This window comes from Monodon monoceros, unplaced genomic scaffold (genome assembly GCF_005190385.1).
Source record: "Monodon monoceros isolate NGI ecotype Baffin Bay Population unplaced genomic scaffold, NGI_Narwhal_1 Super_Scaffold_22, whole genome shotgun sequence".
Classification (NCBI taxonomy): domain Eukaryota; kingdom Metazoa; phylum Chordata; class Mammalia; order Artiodactyla; family Monodontidae; genus Monodon; species Monodon monoceros.
In genome coordinates, this window is record NW_021703779.1 from 49,449,854 (window position 1) to 49,456,963 (window position 7,110).

General features: G+C 33.5%; 1 non-coding gene across 1 annotated transcript; it reads right to left on the reverse strand.

The window, feature by feature from the left end:
* Positions 1 to 6,791: 6,791 nt before the first annotated feature.
* TRNAK-CUU lies at positions 6,792 to 6,864 on the reverse strand. The gene has a single exon. It is a non-coding gene; the product is annotated as a tRNA-Lys (tRNA).
* Positions 6,865 to 7,110: the final 246 nt, after the last annotated feature.

A 7,110-nucleotide genomic window follows, 5' to 3' on the forward strand; every position in this document is an offset into this window, starting at 1 on the left:
TAGTGTTAGAATGAGAAATTACAGTAAATTATTCTTGGCCCATTGTAGGAAAGCAGTCACGCAAGACAAAATAATTATAGTTTAGCCATAAAACCTGGGCAAAAAATTAAAGAACCCTAATAAATACACTGATGCTCTCATAAAAGTTTACCAAATGTTTGTCTCCCTATCAAAATGGAAAGAAAATTCTCTAATAAAGATGTCACAGAATATAACTACTCATGACATGTATCACTGCTTATTTTAAGTCTACTGCTAAAAGTACATGTATAAATTTTGGTGGCAATATGGTATAATTGATAAAATGTGTAGCTTATATGTTTCTCCATCAGCATACCTCTGTCCTTATTTGTTATGTCTGATTAGTAAGTAGGCAAATATATATAAACACAAAAAGAAACCTAGCACCAAGGGACATGGAGGACCCAGGACAGGAAGCAACCGCCCTGGTATGAAGGGACAAATATTTTGAACCTAAATGCTTTCTATCAAAAGATAGAAAGGGAAAAATGATGGAGGAAATTTTCGCATATTGAGGTATGACAAGTCATTCTGGCTTATACATGATTTAACTTAAACCAGAATAGCAAATTTCATGGCCTATTAAACATATATTATACACCTGCTTTAACCTTAAAGAAAAGAATACATTAAAAAATCAAAATGGAGTAACTGTGGTTCAGGCACACAAAATAAACTAGGTAGCCATTGTGGGCATGATATTAGACATGTTCCTGTATTACTGAGAACTTGACTTTTCTGAACTGTATCAAAATTAAGGACACCACCAGCTGTTCTCAAAACAATATCTACTAACAACTGCCAACTACAATCTTATGGTCTCAAGGTCTCCTCTTATAACTATGAAACCTTTCTCTTAGTTTAGGAATAGTAGTCAGAAATGAGACAGCTCAAGCAGTAGCCTCCCAGAAGAAGGCACTAGATTCTTTAGCCAGAATAATTCTAGACAATAAAATGGCGTTAAATTATATTTTAGCTGAAAAAAAAATGGAGACATATGCAAAGTGGTCAATAGCTCCTGTTATGTATGTTAACATCCCTGGAAAAGTTGAAACCAAAATAAATAGAATAATTCAAAAGGTGATTTGATTAGAGAATGTACATAAAGAGGACCCACTCCAAAATTTATTTTTCTGGTTGCCATTTGGAATAGGAGGACTCTTTCAGGGAATACTACAAGGGTACATTTTAATCATTATCATCATTGTAATATGTCTACTAATTTTCAAATGTTTGTCCAGGTGCTATGATGAAGCAATCAAAGTGAGAGGTAATGTTTTCATAATTGACAATATTAATGGTAAACCTGGGACTCAGAATTCTTTAAAATGAAAGTCAATGACTTTCTCTTTTCTAATCCTCATGTACTGTTGGTGTGAATGTAAATTGTTGCAACCACTAATGAAAACAGTATCACGATTCCTCAGAAAGTTAAAAATAGAAGTACCATATGATCCAGAAATTTCACTCCTGGGTATTTATATGAAGAAAATGAAAACAATAATTATAAAAGATACATGTACCTCTGTGTTCATTACAGAATTATTTACAATAGCCAAGATATCTATGGAAGCAACCTAAGTATCCATCAACAGATGAATTGTAAAAAAAAACCCACAGCTACAAACACACATCCTGTACTATATTAATTTAAAAAAATATCCTATGAGAAACTGTATGTTTTTAAAGGTTATTAAATGTATTCAGAAGTTTCCCAATCAGAAAATGCTGGTATGACAAACAGTGCATACTATGATAATAATTATTTATAAAAACATTACATTTCCTAATGGTTGAATAATTTTCTGTTTTATAGTCAATTTATAAACAAATTATTCAGCTGATGTTATAGACAAGTTTCAGAAATCTCTACTTTAGAAATGCATTTGGTGAACAGCATTTATTTCTCACAGTTTTGTTTCCTGATAATTCACAGTTGTTAAGGAAAACTGCATCTGCTTATGATCAGCTCTCAACTGACTTAGCTTTTTCTTTAGATATTCTTTTTCATTTTCGGTGTTCAACATGTCAATAGGGTTTTTAAAAGTAAGGCAATATATATTGTATTTATCAAATGTCCTAATGTAGGTTTTCTTCTTCTGGAATTCTATGGGAGCATTTTTATTCCCATGGCAGTTTCGTTTCCTAGACAGACAAGTCTGAATTTCCTTGTTTTGTGTTTTTGTTTTTTTCTAAAGACCCTTCATATAATCCCACCCACCCTGAGAATAAGTCATTGTTCCCTACGACATGCTCCCAAGCACTTGTCCATGCCATTATTCTGGTATTCAGCCTTGTTGTATTAGTTATGAATTTATTTTCCCTCCATGCTAAATTGTTAGCTTCTTACAGACAGAAATTTCATCTTATTGGCCTGTATCTTCTTCATCAATCTTAGCCAACTACCTGAGATGGAGTGAGTGTTCCATAAATGTTGGTTAAGTAGATGAATAATAGGAAAAGTAAAAATTTTAAAGAGGAGTGGCCTTTGGGGTACATGAGCTTGTTTGATTCTGAATATATTCTAAGTAAGAAGTAAATACATCTTTCTTTTAAAAATATGAGTTCTCAACCTACAAATGGCCAACAGGTACATGAAAAGATGTTCAAGGTCACTCATCTGCAGCAAAATGCAAATCAAAACCACAATGAGATATTGTCTCACACCTGTTAGAATGGCCATTATCAAAAAGACAAGAGATGTCAAGTGTTGGTGAGGATGTGGAGAAAAGGGACCCCTTTGTACAATGTTGATGGAAATGTAAATTAGAGCAACCACTTTGGAAGAGAGTATGGTTGTTCCTCAAAAAATTAAAAATATAACTACCACATGATCCAGCAATCCTAGGTCTGGGTATATACCCAAAGAAAATGAAAACAGTATCTCAAAGAGATATCTGAACTCCTATTTGTACATAGGAGTGCAGCATTATTCACAAGAGCCAAAATATGGAAGAAAAACCCGTGTCCCTCAATGATGAATGAATAAAAAAGATGTTACTTATATATATATATGTTATATGTTTTATATATATATATATATATATCTCATGAGAAAGAAAGACATCCTGCACAACATGGACAGACTTTGAAGGCATTATGATAAGTGAAATAAGTCAGATATAGAAAGACAAATAGTTGCATATCACTTACATGAGAAATCTAAAAAAGCCAAACTCATAGAAACAGAGATTAGAATGGGGGTTACCAGGGGCTGGGGGATAAGGAAAAATGGAAGATGTTGATCAAAGAGTACAAACTTCCAGTTATAAGATGAATAGTTCTGGGGATCTAATGTACAGCATAGTGATTATAGTTAATAATACCGTATTATACACTTGAATGTTGCTAAGAGAGTAAATCTTAAAAGTTCTCATACAAAAAAATAGTAATTATGTGACGTGATGGGAGTCTTAACTAACATTATGGTGGTAATCATTTTGCAATATGTGTTTCAAATCAACACGATGTACACATTAAACTTACACAGTGTTATATGTCAATTATATCTCAATAGAGTTGGAAAAAATAAAAATATGGGTTCTCAATGTGAAAAATAAGAACCCCAAGTTATTAATTTTTATGCTATCCATTCCAGTAGAGGGTGCTATAATTGGAAATGAAATGTTAAATTTCTCATCACATGATGGAGAACTTATTTCAGAAAGTAATTCCTGAAATATGTCTCTTTAAAATACATTCTGACAACGCCCCCCTATTAATTGGATATAGACTTGCAGCTCCCCATGTTTAACCCCTTTCCTCCTAAAATAGGAGGTCAGGTTCAGTTTACCTTAATTATATTTTTTGCTTTGGATATATATGCCAAGAAAACCTCAGGGATGGTTCTCATTTCAAAGCTAATGGTGATTTTCCTATACCAGAAAATTATCATTAAATTTATTATTTATCTTAGTAAACACCAGCAGGGTCCCTGGACTATGAATACATGCCTTGCATGGAGGACAAATACCATCTAGAAAATGCCCTTTGGGTATTAGTCAGGAAAATATACTTAGGTAGGCTATGCATATAATCATAAAAGGAAAAGTGTAAGGTCTACTCAAGAGGGTCCTGACTACCCTTTAGAAGGATAGGATGCAAAAGAAAGGAGACTATAATATGTCTTTTTTTCCATGGCAAAATGTTTTCTTTTTGGAAGGTGTGGAAAATTCAAGATTTTAAAAGCTTTGATGAGTGCCGAGAAGATAGTGGGGCCCATGGTTAAGGGTAAAAAGAGGGAAACCACTAAAAAGTGGGGAAAATATAGTGATCAGCACCTAAAAAATGATAAGGGAAAAGATTCTGTTTTCTTCCCATATCCAATTTAAGTCAGTAAAGGGATTTGAAGATGGTATAATATGGTCTATTTTCTAGCTTTTTTATAGGAAGAAGACTTTATTGTTCCAGGTTAACCAAGAAATAGAAGCTGATTAAGTCCCAGAAGACAGTTGCCACTACTCAGATGAATTGACATGTGAATGTTCAAAGTCTAATATTCCAAAGAAAGTATTATAAAAATGAGGTTGCTTTTCATTAAAATACAGCTGTGGTTTTTTCCTAGCAATGTAAGAAATTCTGAAAGCTAGGAAGATGACACAAAAGCCTAAATATCAGTCATTCTTCAGAATTGTGTTTCAGTATAGGATAAGAAGTTCCCTTATGCTACCTAACAAAACAGTGATGAGTGATATTTTAAGCCCAAGAAGAGGCTTACTATATACCAAGTATTGCTGCTAGACTACAATGATGTAAGGGATGAGCTTCACATCCCAATCAGGGCGTTTAAAAGCAGTGTTCATAAACAGAAATAAGACAGAATCTCTCTCGATGTCTTTGGAAACAACTACCTTCCCGAGGGAAGACACAAAAGAAAAACTAAGCTTCTTAACACATGAGGAAACAGAAATGCTTCAGAAATAGCATTTTTATATATACATATTGTAGCTGGCAACTATGGGTATACTTTTATCCTTTACTTGCTTAGTTTCTGTGAACTAAAAATCTGTTTCTGTTCGTGAATCCAGATTTCTACATGAGCTTAAAGAAATAGGATTGGTAAACCATATATATTTTCCACAAATAATTCAATACCCCACATTATACTCCTATTGCCATCTTTTTCTGACTCCCTATTGATCAGTATGCTAGACTGCATCTGGAAAGTAGCATTTCTGTTCTTTTCAAATAGTGTATGTTACTGATTGTTATTTTGGCACCTCTGAATTAGTTATACAGTAACAGTTGTGATTTTTCTTACATTAAAAATACATACATAGACATAATACATCCAATTCTTGATTATTCAGGAGGAGATGATCTAGTTGGCCATATCTCAAAGTCCCTTTGTTTCTCTTTCTTTCCCATACTGCTTGCCTCAAAGTCTTTTCCAGAGTTAGCAGGACACGAAAAGGAGATGAAACTCAAATCAGTTAATTTTACTCCCACTCAATAATCCTCAGAAAAGATATAGTGGATATAGAAGAAATCTGAAATTATTGGTTAAAGGCTTGAGGATTATATATAGATTTAAATTGTCCATGCTTTCCCACTTGTACCCTAGAGTAACTTATAAGTTCTATAAAAATACAGTAAAATAAGCTATTGAGATCTAAGTTCCCAAATTTGAAGATTAGGCTATTATTATCCACCAATTTAATACTTTGTAGCAGTCAAATATTTTGCTTTATTGCTTATTTATTCTGGTGATTTTCAACTCTCTTGTCAGAGGTTATTTTAATACCTTTGGGGTTTTTGGTCTTGCTTTGCTTTTTTTTTTTTTCTTGAGTTTTTATTTTCTAATAGATGGTCTCTGAAAGGTGATTGCATTGGAGAATGGGATGACTGACCAGGAGAAGAAAGTATGGAATTTCAACATTCATTCTTCAGCAAGGGGTAAGCCAACCTTCTGGAAAATATTAAGCACAAGGTATGGGAACTGTTACCACAAGTTTTTATAGGATTTTGAACTACAAGAAGTCTTTCCTTGATCTACACATTTTACAATTGTTATAAGTTTTAGGGGTCAAGTTTGTTTAGGGGGCACTTGGGATTGGCCATCTGGAAAACTCATTTGCTAGGCACTTATTCTAGTTATCTGGAAAGATGACTTTTTGATATCAATTTATCCAAAGACTTATGACCACCCTACCTGAGGCATATTTTATTATCTTTGCTAATTTTACCTTGCAGATGAGGATATAACATTTTAGGAAGTGGATAGAAGAGATAGGATACATTATGAAGTAACGAATGTATTTTGATATTTTTCTTAATGAGCAAAATATCTTCTGAACCTGACTGTTCACACCCAGAGCTGTTGATTAGTCAAGAAAGAACATAAAAGAGTAACACAGTTTTTCACTTATGAGACATCTATTTACTTTGATATTTTGCATGAACCTTATATACAGATGAAGTCTGTGTTCTGGAACTTCAAGACAAAAGGCAAAATCAAGAAGATTTGGAATATTATTTAGACCAAAGTATGTTTTAGTTCTCAAAGCATGATTTGTGAACCCCCTAGGAGTCTCCAAAACATTTTCAGGGGAACTGTGAGATCAGAACTATTTTCATAATAACACCAAGCATTATTATTATTTTAAATATTTATTTATTTATTTGGCTGTGCTGGGTCTTAGTTGTGGCATGCAGGATCTTTGTTGCCACGTGCGGGATCTTTTAGTTGCATCATGCGTGTTCCTTTAGTTGCGGCATGCAGGCTCTTAGTAGCAGCATATGGGCTCTTAGTTGTGGCATGCAGGATCTAGTTCCCTGACCAGGGATCAAACCTGGGTGCCCTGGATTAAGAGTGCAGAGTCTTAACCACTGGACCACCAGGGAAGTCCCCCAAGACATTATTAATAGCCGTTTTTACTCTCATTCTCTCATAAGCACAGTGGAATTTTCCCAAAGATACATGATGTCTGATGATGTCATCATTCTAATTTAATATATAATAGGTATATAATTGTAATTTGTAAAACAATTTATAAATATTTAATATGTTAGTTTTAAACTGTTATATAGTAAATACTGATAGATATAACCCACATAGACAAAAGCTCTTTGGGATCCTATAATTTTTTA